The sequence below is a fragment of the Nicotiana attenuata genome, chromosome 1 (genome assembly GCF_001879085.1).
Source record: "Nicotiana attenuata strain UT chromosome 1, NIATTr2, whole genome shotgun sequence".
Lineage (NCBI taxonomy): Eukaryota > Viridiplantae > Streptophyta > Magnoliopsida > Solanales > Solanaceae > Nicotiana > Nicotiana attenuata.
This window is the reverse complement of record NC_031989.1, coordinates 73,930,134-73,944,355: the sequence shown is the minus strand read 5'-3', so window position 1 is coordinate 73,944,355 and position 14,222 is coordinate 73,930,134.

The following is a 14,222-nucleotide window of genomic DNA, read 5'->3' as shown; positions in this document are numbered from 1 at the left end:
CTATTTTGTGATGGATGGCTCCGTCATAAACTTTGTTTTTCAAAAAAGAAATTGTGTAATAGTATATTTGTGACGAATCACCAAACATGTTATAACTTTGTGATGAAGTTGTAACAGACCTTCATTTCCATCACAAATTTGTGACAGAATTGTAACAGATCGTCTTCTCCGTCATAAATTTGTAATCGAAAATTGTGAGAGATCATTATGTCCGTCACAAAGTTTGTTTACATTAATAAATTTGGTTAAATTTGTCACAACATTGTCACACACTTGTCCGTTACAAATTTATTTTTTTCTTGGTAATGATTTCAATTATGAATTTTGACTTCAAACCAGTCTAAATAACCTCTCATCTTTCTCAAATTTAGATGATTGACAGAAAGGACCTTATAAGGGGTTCGTCTTTAAATATTATCCTTGTTTTTTTAATGTATTTAGAAAATAACCTCCAGCACCACACATACTTATTGCTTATCAGAAATTTCTCTCTCGGATTGGTAAATTTTATATTATATTTACTCTACCTACATCGTTAATTGTTCACAAACTCTACCTAGTTGGCATGGCTTTGTAATTGTTCGATTGTTTGCTAAACTCTACCATATTGGTATGAGTTTGTGTTATCTACAACTGACCTATCCGTTAAATTGTTCATCAAAGTCTACCTCGATTGGTATAACTTTTCTGTATTGTTCAACAAAGTGTTCTTCGATATATCGCAATTTCAATTTCGATCAAACCACCCCAAATCTGCTCCAAATAATCTCAAATTTGAAACAAAACCTCCAAATACTACCAAAATCGGTACCCAATCACCAATTTAGTCAAATAACATCAAATCCAAAAGATATAGTTTGCCTTCTTCAGTACTTTCTAAGGACAAACAATAGAGTTTTGAGATTTTTAATATAAATCATTAAATCAAATATTTGAACTAAAAATTTAAGCATAAATTATCAATATTCAAACGATTTTAATAATAATAAATCATTACTTTTCAATTTTAATCCCAAATAATAATTTCAAGCTTCCAATATTGAATAACGATCGTATTCTTGGCAAGAAGAAGCCTATTTGCAAAGAAAAAAGTCAAAAACATGGATATTATATAAAGATCAGTCATTTAGAGACACAATCGGTGTAATTTTTTGCTCAAATTTTAATATTGCCTCATTTATATCATTTTAGCAAAGTCCAACAATACCCATTGGAAGAAAAGAATTGGTTAGGTTTTTTGAATGTTGATCTTTTTTTCTGGATATTTTTAATTGTATAATTTAATGGCTAATTGTTGATAAGCAATGACTATCAGTCCTTATCTTGCTTTGGAGGCTATGGTCTATGTCCTCAATTATTTTTGATAATATACGGGTGATGTTTAGCTTAAAGTATATATATTCGCATGTATATCCCCTCATATCTTACTTTTGTTTCGTGGATTTAGGATGTGAAATGTATTGATTTATGTTAATTTGATGTGTTTTTATGTGTAGGAATGATCCGGGAGCAATTGGGGGCGAAACGTGCAAAATTAGAGCCAAAACGAACGAAATCGGAGAACTTGCGAATTTGGGCGCCACAGGTGGCGCCCAGCCCTACCTGTGGCGCCAAAAACAGTATACTCTAAATTGGAGGGCCGTGGAGGGCGCCTGGCGCTAGCCAGGGCGCCAATGACGGGAATTTTGTCCAACTTTGCCCGGAAAAAGGTTATTTCGGCCCTAGACCTACCCAACACGTATAAAAGCAAGACTAAATATATTTTTTGAGAGGAGGACGCCACTTTTGAGGATAACTAACATACTTTGGAGGATAATTCACGTGGGGCAACACACACCATGCTTGAAGGAGGCTTCGAACTAGTTTTTCTTCTCTTCTCTTCCTTTAATTTCATAGTTCATTAGTTCTAGAGTTTTGGGTGCTACATGAACGTTGTAGTTTGAAGCTTGAAATGTTCTTATTATTTTATTATATTGGTTTATTTATTCAATCTTGCGCTTAATTATTTGATTGCTTGATCACCAATTGAATACTATCTATGAATCTAGGATTGAACTCGGGAGAGGGAATTCTAGATTGCATATAAGATTGAGTAGAGCAAGATCTTAACTCTTAGGGGGAGCAGATTTGCGGTTAGGATAGGAATATACCTAATCATCTTGCTTGGTTATTATACGGGAATTATAAATGCGTTCTTGTTAATCCTAATTCCATAGGAATATAGGCATTAGGTTAGCTTGAATAGGCGAGTTGTACTTCGGGAGAAGGCTACGAGCAATATTAACCCCGTCAATCAATAAACTAGATAAATTAATTAAACAATTTAGGTAGAAAACTCAACGGGATTGTTAGCCAACCCATAGCTCTAGAATATTCACTCATATCGAATTCGTCTCTATAATTCGCCAACGTATTTTCTTTGAACTCTTAATTTGTTACTCTAGTTTAATTTTAGTTAAATATTCATACGTTAGGATTCGCTTGAATAGATTAATTGTTTGGTTTAATTTAGTTTATAGTTAATCACAAGTCCTTGTGGGTACGATATCTGGACTTACAATCCTATATTACTTGTCGACCACGTATACTTGCGTGTGCGTTTGGGAGCAACAAGCTTTTGGCGCCGTTGCCGGGGACTTAGAAATTAATTATTTACTAGATTGGATTTTTACTTTTTGCCTATTCAAGTTTTTTTTTTTATCTTAGTTTAATATTTTACTATCTTTGTTGATATGGCATCTTGGAATGATAATTGGTCGAATATTGGTTATTCTTATTATGGTGATCCTTGTCCATATTGTGGAGGACCATACTTAGGGCAAAATTGTGCATCTCAATCTGATGTGTGAAATTTTTATAATATGTGTGGTTGTCAAGGTGGCCATTTGTGGTTGTCCTAATTCTTATTATCCTTCCCAGAGTTCCTATGATAATATTTCTAATAATGTTTATGAGTTTGATAGGAGCAATGAAGTGGAGGATATGGAAAGCATGGTTCGTATTATGGACATGATGAGGCAAGTAGTCGAGAAACATGAGATGATGATGAGGCAAGTAGCCAAGCAACAAGATAAAAATCAAAAGGCTTTACAAAGAATTAGTGAAGCAATCATGAGAATGATGGCTGAGGCGGAGGAAGTGGCTGAAGAGAGAGAGTTCCCACCAAAAGAAAATTTTGAAGAAGCAGATGTAGTGAGCCAATCTTGGCTAGAGGAACAAGATCAACTGATAAAAACTCAAGAGTTTCTTCGTGATGGTCTTTCAAATATGACAGAACAGCTGATAGACAAAAGAACTGAGCTTAGGCAAGAGATAGGCCAACTTGGCTTAGATATCCATGACCTGCACGATCAATTGAATAAAAAGGTTGAGGTGTCTGATGCCCTACAGCCAACTTTTGTGGATACTGGCCAACTTGTGAAGCACAAAGAGGAATTCCAACTATTCGACCAAAATATTATTAATGATGCCAAGGTTGACGAATAGTGCAAAATTAAGGATGTCAAAAATAATGCAATTTTGGAGTTAGAGCGTATTGGACCTCATTCTAAACACTTTTCACCATTGTATTTGGTTGGTGACATAGGAATTGATCCAGTCGAGCATATGGAGGAGTCAATGGATGAGGAACAAAGTGCTTATATTCTAAATTTGTGATGTCAAGGAGACAAAACGACATTCCTTATTTAAAGACCAAGAAGTGCAAGATGCGATACCTACTACTTGGGTTCTTTATTTTTACACCACCGCCTCATGAACGTGATAGAAAAATTAATGCAAAATTGGGGGCGCAATTCATATCTTCAAAGTGGAAGGAAAAGTGGTGAAAGTGATGGAGTCGTGCCACGACTATAAATAAGGCACTTGTTGGGAGGCAACCCAGCCTGTATTTTAATTTTTTTAATTTTTATTTTTTTTATATAGTGTCAAGTTTCGTGTTGTTTTTGTTTTGCAGAGTAGGGGAAGTCTGAGTACCCGAAGTTGAAGCTGAGGAGCATGTTTGAGCTTAAGTGTACGGTCGTCCCGACCCTTAATATTGAGGATCATGTCCGAGCTAGGCCCGAGAGGGTCTCGGGGAGTATTTCTCACCCTTGTTTTAATATCTTTCTCTGTGATCATGCATCGACGACTATGCATAATATAAGTATTGGACTTTAAGCCATTGGGCTTTAAAGTAGAAGAAGTGTGAATTGGAAATGGAGGGAAATAAAATGGAGGGGAAAATGAAAATTTGAAGAAGTGAACTTTTATCTTGCACTTTGTCCCTCATTGGTGAGGGACAATCACATTTGTGTGCTTATATATAGAATCACTTCTTAAAGCTCTTAAAAGGAGCTGAAGAGAATGAACCCTCGCGCCGTCATCGTCGCTCGCTCGGCTCGGCTTCGGCTTCGGCTTTGGATTTGGATTTGGATTTGGATTTGGAAAACGATCGATAAGATTATTTTTGGACAAAATTTATTTAATTATTTAATAATTAATTAAATGCCAAATCACTGCTAAAAATACGCCAGAACCCTGCTGAAGATTCAGAGGGACTCTCTGGCCGCAGTTCTACCGTAACCGCGGTAGAACCGCGGCAGGCAGATTCAGAGAGCCTCTCTGACCGCGGTTCTGCCGTAACCGCGGTAGAACCGCGGCAGGCAGCGTATTCTTCTGAAAAGGCACCTTTTCCAGACACCTCTTCTGATAATTGCCTATAAATTCTGAGGCAAGGCTCCATTTTCTACACACGAAAAACACTCCAGAACTTCTTTCTTTCTGAATATACTGCATTCTAATTCGCAGTCTCTCTCTCTCAAATTCGTAAGTGTGATTTTGCTCCGTTCTTTAAGTTCGTTGGTATCCTGCAGTTTGTATTGCCACTATTGCAGGAAGGTTTATTCCGTTTTATCCTGGGAGGATTTAATCCATTACCTTGGCAACGTGTGAGGGGGTTAAAATTCCTTAAGGACACACAAGCAAATTGTGGACTCGGAATATTGGAATATTTCTTAAACTATTCTGTTTTTCCAGTTTCTTTTATTTTTCTAACAGTTTTTCTGATTTTGTGTTTTAACACAGTAGTGCTCACAAGCTTAAGGAATTTTATACTAACGTTTCTGTGTTGAAACATATATTAAACTGTTATTCATATTTTGTATACTGTTTTGGAGACTAAAGCCTTCGTGCTTTCTACTCCAATAATTGTTCTGTCCGGTTTAAAGTATATAAAAACTTTACCGGAATAATAAACGTACGGGTTTGAAGTATATAAAAACTTCACCATTGTTACGTGTCGTATGTTTGGTTTGGTATTCAGTTTGAAGATATCAAAACTTCACTGATTTAACAAAGTTCTGTTGTGTTTCCAACTCTACAGAAAAGATGACGAACGAAAACCAAACTAATGGAAATGTTGTGGGAACGGGAGCTACTATTACGAGTGTTGCTGCCTCGTCAAGCCGTTCTACTCCTGCTCATGCTATGGCACCAGCAGAAAAACCCGGAAAGTTTTCCGGTATTGACTTCAAACGTTGGCAAAATAAGATGCTCTTCTATCTTACTACGTTGAGTTTGCAACGTTTCATCAAGGAGGATCCTCCGGTCTTGGCAGAAAGTACTCCGGATGATGAACGACTTGTTGTAACTGAAGCATGGAAGCATTCTGATTTCTTGTGCAAAAATTACATTTTGAGTTGTTTGGAAGATGGCTTGTACAATGTCTATAGCGTCATGGAAACTTCAAAAGCATTATGGAATGCACTAGAGAAGAAGTACAAGACTGAGGATGCCGGACTTAAGAAGTTCGTGGCTGCTAGATTTTTGGATTTCAAGATGATTGACACTAGGTCGGTCATAACTCAAGTCCAAGAATTACAATTCATTGTGCATGACCTCCTTGCTGAAGGTATGGTCATAAATGAGGCCTTTCAAGTCGCCGCTTTCATTGAGAAATTACCTCCGTTGTGGAAAGATTTTAAGAACTATCTAAAACACAAGTGGAAGGAGATGACACTTGAAGACTTGATTGTGCGTTTGAGGATAGAAGAAGACAACAAAAATGCTGAAAAGAAGTCACGTGGGAACTCGACAATAATTGGCGCTAACATTGTTGAGGAGGCGCCACAATCCAAGAAGAGAAAGAAGGCTTCTAGACCAAAGAACTACCAAAGCAAGAAGAAGTTCAAGGGTAATTGCCACAACTGTGGAAAATCTGGACATAAGGCCGTGGATTGTCGTGCACCAAAGAATGATAAGAAGAAGAAGAATCAAGCTAACATGGTTGAAAAAGCTGAAGAAATGGAGGACTTGTGTGCTATGTTGTCTGAATGCAACTTGGTAGGAAATCCTAAAGAATGGTGGATAGATTCTGGAGCCACCCGCCATGTTTTTGCTAACAATGAGTTATTTTCTTCTTATGCCCCCGCAGGACCCGACGAGAAAATTTTCATGGGAAATTCGTCTACAGCCAAAATTGAAGGAGTTGGCAAGATTGCGTTGAAGATGACGTCGGGAAAAATAGTGACTCTAAACAAGTTCTCCATGTTCCAGAAATTCGCAAGAATCTTTTGTCGACTTCACTTCTTGTCAAGAATGGATTCAAATGTATTTTTGTTTCCAATAGTGTTGTACTAAGTAAGAATGATATGTATGTAGGAAAAGGTTACCTGAATGAGGGCCTTTTAAAGCTAAATGTAATAGCAGTTCCTATCAATAAAGTGAATGCTTCTTCTTACTTACTTGAGTCAAACACTTTATGGCATTCGCGTTTAGGACACGTCAACTTCAAAATATTGCGAAAGATGATAAATTTAGAAGTATTGCAAAAATTTGATTGCATTAATTCCAAATGTCAAATATGTGTGGAATCAAAGTATGCTAAGAATCCTTATGAGTCCGTTGAAAGGAATTCAAGTCCTTTAGACTTAATTCACACAGATATTTGTGACATGAAGTCAACACCATCTCGCGGTGAGAAAAAGTATTTTATTACTTTTATTGACGATAGCATGAGATATTGCTATGTTTATTTACTTAATAGTAAAGATGAGGCAATTGATGCTTTCAAGCAATACAAGAGTGAATTTGAAACACAACTAAACAAAAAGATCAAAATGATAAGAAGTGATAGGGGTGGCGAATATGAATCTCCTTTTGAAGAAATATGTTTGGAAAATGGCATTATTCACAAAACAACTGCCCCTTACTCTCCATAATCTAACGGAATTGCGGAGAGAAAGAATCGAACATTGAAGGAGATGATGAATGCGTTGCTGATAAGTTCTGGCTTACCACAAAACATGTGGGGGAAGCTATACTTACAGCTAACCGAATAATCAACCGTGTACCTCATAGTAAAACACAGTCCATTCCTTATGAAAAGTGGAAAGGAAGGAAGCCCAGCTTGAAATACTTCAAAGTGTGGGGGTGTCTAGCTAAGGTACAAGTTCCTAAACCTAAAAGGGTTAAGATAGGTCCAAAAACGGTTGATTGTGTATTTATTGGATATGTAACCAATAGCAAGGCATATCGTTTTCTAGTTCATAAGTCAGAAAATCCGGAGGTTCACGTTAATACGATAATAGAATCAGATAATGCTGAATTCTTTGAAACTATTTATCCGTATAAAAAGGAAAGTGAAGTGACATACCAAAAGTCAAAACGACCTCGGGAGGAAATAACAGATGGCATGCCTAATGAGGAAAATCCGAGAGAAGTATCGTTAAACGCACATCTACTTCATCGGTCCAGATTTTCTGACTTTTCTGTTAGAAAATGAACCTCGTACCTTCAAGGAAGCAATGTCTTCATCAGAAGCACAATATTGGAAAGAAGCGGTCAATAGTGAAATAGAATCCATATTGAGCAACCATACATGGGAATTGGTTACCTTCCTCCAGGTAATAAAACATTGGGTTCTAAATGGATTTTCAAAGAAGAAAATGAAAGACGATGGTACTATTGACAAATACAAGGCAAGACTTGTTGTCAAAGGATTTAGACAGCGAGAAGGTCTTGACTATTTTGACACATGCTCACCGGTAAAAGGAATTACATCCATTCGGATGCTAATAGCGTTAGCCGCCTTGTATGATCTTCAAATCCATCAAATGGATGTAAAACAGCCTTCTTAAATGGTGATTTAGAGGAAGAAATCTACATGGACCAACCTGAAGGGTTTGTGGTTCCGAGAAAAGAAAAGAAGGTGTGTCGTCTTGTTAAGTCTCTTTATGGACTAAAACAAGCACCCAAGCAATGGCATGCGAAATTTGACCAAACAATGTTGTCAAATGGCTTTAAGATTAATAAATGTGATAAATGTGTTTACATTAGAAACGTTCCAAATCATATAGTCATTTTTGCTTATATGTTGATGATATGCTAATAATGAGCAAACGACATTCAAGCTACTAAGCGCATGCTTGCTAGTAAGTTTGATATGAAGACTTAGGAGTTGCCGATTGAATTCTAGGAATTAAAATCAAGAGGACTCCTCAGGGTCTAGCTTTGTCTCAATCACATTACGTGAAAATGGTACTTGAAAAATTCAAACATTTGGAATTTAGAAGTGCAAGAACTCCAATTGACTAAATCATCATCTTATAAAGAATAAATGTGGAAAACTACGTCTCAATTGGAGTATGCTCGTGTGTTGGGAAGCTTAATGTACATCATGAACTGTACACGACCTGATATAGCTTGTGCGATAAGTAAACTTAGTCGATTCACAAGTAATCCCAACAAACATCACTGGGTAGCAATGAAACGAGTTCTGGGATATTTGGAATATACCCAAGACTACGCTTTGCACTACAATAAATATCCTGCGGTTATCGAAGGATATTGTGATGCAAATTGGATAACCGGCTCAACAGAAACAAAGTCCACAAGTGGATATGTTTTTACTGTTGGTGGAGGAGCAGTATCTTGGAAGTCTTCCAAACAAACGTGCATTGCTCGCTCTACAATGGAATCAGAGTTTATAGCTTTGGATAAAGCCGGTGAAGAAGCTGAATGGCTTCGGAATTTCTTAGAAGACATTCCGTTCTGGCCAAAACCTTTGGCTCCTATTTGCATACATTGCGATAGTGAGGCTGCAATAGGACGGGCAGGGAGCGTTATGTATAACGGAAAGTCTCGTCATATACGACGAAGACATAACACCGTTAGACAACTACTTTCTAGTGGAATTATCACTATTGATTATGTAAGATCAAAGGATAATGTGGCGGATCCGCTTACAAAAGGCTTAACTAGAGAGGGAGTTGAGAAATCTATCTAAGGGAATGGGACTATGGCCGAGGACAAGTCAACATGGCGGTAACTCTACCTAGAATTTTGGATGTTCCGAGATCTAGGTTCAAGGAGCTCAAACAAAGTTGTGATTGACCGGTTCAACATTGTCAAAGTAAAATCTTTGGTCCCTTCTCGTGATGAAGACAATGTTCAGTAACAAGGATAGAACTTTACACGTTCTTTAATGATTACCTAAGTTTGATGTGGTAGTTATCAAATAGTGTCAATCTAAAGGATTACACGTTTAGGAATCACCTATGTAAGTGTGAAGTGGAAGCCGCTTCAATGAGAATTCTGTAAGGCCAATTCTCTACGCACTTATGAGACCAGGCGGTGTTCATGGCTGAAACGAACACAACAATGAGAACTAAAAGACGATTAAGGGTTGATTGTGTGACATATGGTTGTCTAGGTATACACTAAAGTTCGACGGTTCAAAGATATCAAATCTACCGATTGACCGAGTATATCCGACATATGTTAACTACGGAAAGTTCAAAGGGAAACCTACTTATCCAGATGCAATTAATCCTTACTTGCAAATCACACAGCTTTCATCTATGATCTTTCTTGATACAGCCATTCCCATTCATGGGGGGGATTGTTGGACTTTAAGCCATTGGGCTTTAAAGTAGAAGAAGTGTGAATTGAAAATGGAGGGAAATAAAATGGAGGGAAAAATGAAAATTTGATGAAGTGGACTTTTGTCTTGCACTTTGTCCCTCATTGGTGAGGGACAATCACATTTGTGTGCTTATATATAGAATCACTTCTTAAAGCTCTTAAAAGGAGTTGAAGAGAATGAACCCTCATGCCGTCGTCGTCGCTCGCTCGGCTCGGCTTTGGCTTTGGCTTTGGATTTGGATTTGGATTTGTCAAATGATCGATCGATAAGATTATTTTTGGACAAAATTTATTTAATTATTTAATAATTAATTAAATGCCAAATCACTGCTGAAAATACGCCAGAACCCTGCTGAAGATTCAGAGGTACTCTCTGGCCGCAGTTCTACCGTAACCGCGGTAGAACCGCGGCAGGCAGATTCAGAGAGCCTCTCTGACCGCGGTTCTGCCGTAACCGCGGTAGAACCGCGGCAGGCAGCGTATTATTCTGAAAAGGCACCTTTTCCAGACACCTCTTCTGATAATTGCCTATAAATTCTGAGGCAAGGCTCCATTTTCTACACACAAAAAACACTCCAGAACTTCTTTCTTTCTGAATATACTGCATTCTAATTCGCAGTCTCTCTCTCTAAAATTCGTAAGTGTGATTTTGTTCCGTTCTTTAAGTTCGTTGGTATCCTGCAGTTTGTATTGCCACTGTTGCAGGAAGGTTTATTCCGTTTTATCCTGGGAGGATTTAATCCATTACCTTGGCAACGTGTGAGGGGGTTAAAGTTCCTTAAGGACACACAAGCAAATTGTGGACTCGAAATATTGGAATATTTCTTAAACTATTCTATTTTTCCAGTTTCTTTTATTTTTCTAACAGTTTTTCTGATTTTGTGTTTTAACACAGTAGCGCTCACAATAAGTGTGGGGTGGGGAAACTACTTTCTGAAGTGTAATTGTATAAAACTATTTTTTTGTTTATTTAGTTTTTCTTTGAAACTCGTAGTAGACATAGTCTAGGTAAAAAAAAATTAGAAAAAGTTCGGACTTTTCCCGACGATGGATCTTTTGGACAATTTTCTTGAGGGATAAAAGTCCGATTAAAAGTACCAAAAAGATTTTTAGAATAGTTGGGTAGTATTCCTTGGTTTTTCTTTGGGCACCGGTTCTTTTCCAAGGATGTAGCTCGAACCGGGTACTTTCTTTTTTTTTAGGAGTAGTTTAGGAAGAAACTGAGTCGCTCCGAGATACTCATTGACATGGTTGATGCTGGCACATTAGGCTATGACATACATTCTGTTTTCCCGTGTATTTGGTTTGAATTCTGAAGCCTAAGTAAAGTAAATAGTCTATTTTGTGACGCCTTTTCTCAGTTGTTTGACTCGTATGCCACATAGTGCAATATTGCTTAAATTTCTCAATTATGTGTGCTTGCTCGACTTGAGTTGAACAGAACCGTCTCGATTGAGTCATGTGCAACGTGTGTGTGAGGATTTGTGATTTTCTGTGCTATCCTGTGTAGTCTAGAACTTGCCCCGTGTGTTAATTGAAGAGAAATTGTAAGTTGTGCTAATCTAGGAGATGACTTAGGCATTCTCTTGCTTGATCATAGATGTGCTTGTCACATAAGAAAATAAAATTTTCCGCTGCTAGCCCCTTTAAGCCTATAGAACTTTTCTTTGGCACCCACATTACAAGCCATACCCCTATTTTGTTTTTAATTTGATATTGATTGAACTTTTACCTCCTAAGGCACTTAGTCGCTAAAAGAAGTAAGGTTAGAAATTGGGGAGTAGCTTTTGAGTGGAACCATGGAAGGGCCCGTTAGTGCACTAAAGTTGAAATCAAAGGTCACTAGCCGATGAACTTTAATGTATGGAGTGTGAAAAGAAAAGAAAAAAAAAGAAAGAGAAAGGAAAAGAAAAATTGCAAGAAAAGAGAATAAAATATGATAGCTCAAATAATTTAGAAAAACACACACCTCCAATTCTTATTGATTGTGCTAGTGGGAGTACAGAAGTGCTTAATTGAAAAAGGGAAATGTTGTATATGGTTTGTGACAAGTGAATTGGTTAAGAAGAATATGTATTTAAGTTGTGAGTGTAGTGTATTAAAGTGCTTAGGAGGGTTAGTCACTATTTCTAAATATATCCTACCCGTCCCTTAGCCTACATTACAATCTTAAAAGTCCTAATTGATCCTAGATTTTGCTAGCTTAAATTAGTAGAGATATACACTACGGGCAAGCTTATGGTACGACCACGGGATGCATATGAATTCTTTGTGAGAGTGAGCGAATTTTGTTCAATTGTGTGATGTCCTTAATTTATATTCAAAAGCACATTTGAATGTGTGGACCAATTTATATTCACTATTTTGTTTGTTGTTGAGGGCACATGATCTTATGAATGATTGGTAATGTTGTAAACTTTCTTGTTGGGTAAGTGCATGAATTGAGGATGCTTAGTGGTTGCATGTAGACTTTTGAGGTTGGGTGGTGACGAATAGGTTGTTGGAATTTATTGAATTGAAATATTATACTTGGGTATGCTTAAACGGGAAGAATATGAAAATTTCGTATGTTCATGCTTCTGTGCCGGTATTGATCATAGTCAAGGGTATAGTGTGTGGTTAAAACTTAAAGTGCTCCTCTATAATTGATACTTGTACGTAGTTAGGGGGTTTATTAGATAGTCCCATTGCTCGAGGACGAGCAAGAGTCTAAGTGTGGGGTGTTGATGTTTAGCTTAAAGTATATATATTTGCATGTATATCGCCTCATATCTTACTTTTGTTTCGTGGATTTAGCATGTGAAATGTATTGATTTATGTTAATTTGATGTGTTTTTATGTGTAAGAATGATCCGGGAGCAATTGGGGGCGAAACGTGCAAAATTAGAGCCAAAACGAACGAAATCGGAGAACTTGCGAATTTAGGCGCCACAGGTGGCGCCCGGCCCTACCTGTGGCGCCAAAAACAGTATACTCTAAATTGGAGGGCCGTGGAGGGCGCCTGGCGCTAGCCAGGGCGCCAATGACGGGAATTTTGTCCAACTTTGCCCGGGAAAAGATTATTTCGGCCCTAGACCTACCCAACACGTATAAAAGCAAGACTAAACATATTTTTTTTGAGAGGAGGACGCCACTTTTGAGGATAACTAACATACTTTGGAGGAGAATTCACGTGGGGCAACACACACCACGCTTGGAGGAGGCTTCGAACTAGTTTTTCTTCTCTTCTCTTCCTTTAATTTCATAGTTCATTAGTTCTAGAGTTTTGGGTGCTACATGAACGTTATAGTTTGAAGCTTGAATTGTTCTTATTATTTTATCATATTGGTTTATTTATTCAATCTTGCGCTTAATTATTTGATTGCTTGATCACCAATTGAATACTATCTACGTATCTAGGATTGAACTTGGGAGAGGGAATTCTAGATTGCATATAAGATTGAGTAGAGCAAGATCTTAACTCTTAGGGGAAGCGGATTTGCGGTTAGGATAGGAATATACCTAATCGCCTTGCTTGGTTATTATACGGGAATTATAAATGCGTTCTTGTTAATCCTAATTCCATAGGAATATAGGCATTAGGTTAGCTTGAATAGGCGAGTTGTACTTCGGGAGAAGGCTACGAGCAATATTAACCCCGTCAATCAATAAACTAGATAAATTAATTAGACAATTTAGGTAGAAAACTCAACGGGATTGTTAGCCAACCCATAGCTCTAGAATATTCACTCACATTGAATTCGTCTCTATAATTCGCCAACTTATTTTCTTTGATCTCTTAATTTGTTACTCTAGTTTAATTTTAGTTAAATATTCATACGCTAGGATTCGCTTGAATAGATTAATTGTTTGGTTTAATTTAGTTGATAGTTAATCACAAGTCCCTGTGGGTACGATATCTGGACTTACAATCCTATATTACTTGTCGACCACGTATACTTGCGTGTGCGTTTGGGAGCAACAACGGGTTGGGGTCATCGCCTAAACCACATCCACAAAGGTGGACTTTTGCTTTTTAAAAAAATGTCTATTTTTGACTTATTTTTATAGTTCTCTCTATATTTTAACTATGTGACCAAAATACTGGATTCGATTGAACCTGCAACAAAAACTGTGTTCGCCACAGCAGGCATCTTAACAACCCACAGTGGAATATGATCCTCAAGCAAAACACATAATGCCGTGCAACAGAGTATGTTACTAAACTAAGATTTCTGACTGAAGGAAACTATAGCTTTGCATTGTAGCATGATCGACTCCTCAGCGTCAGTATAAAGATATGTGCATCCTTTAACATAACAATGTCTCCCCCTCCCCCT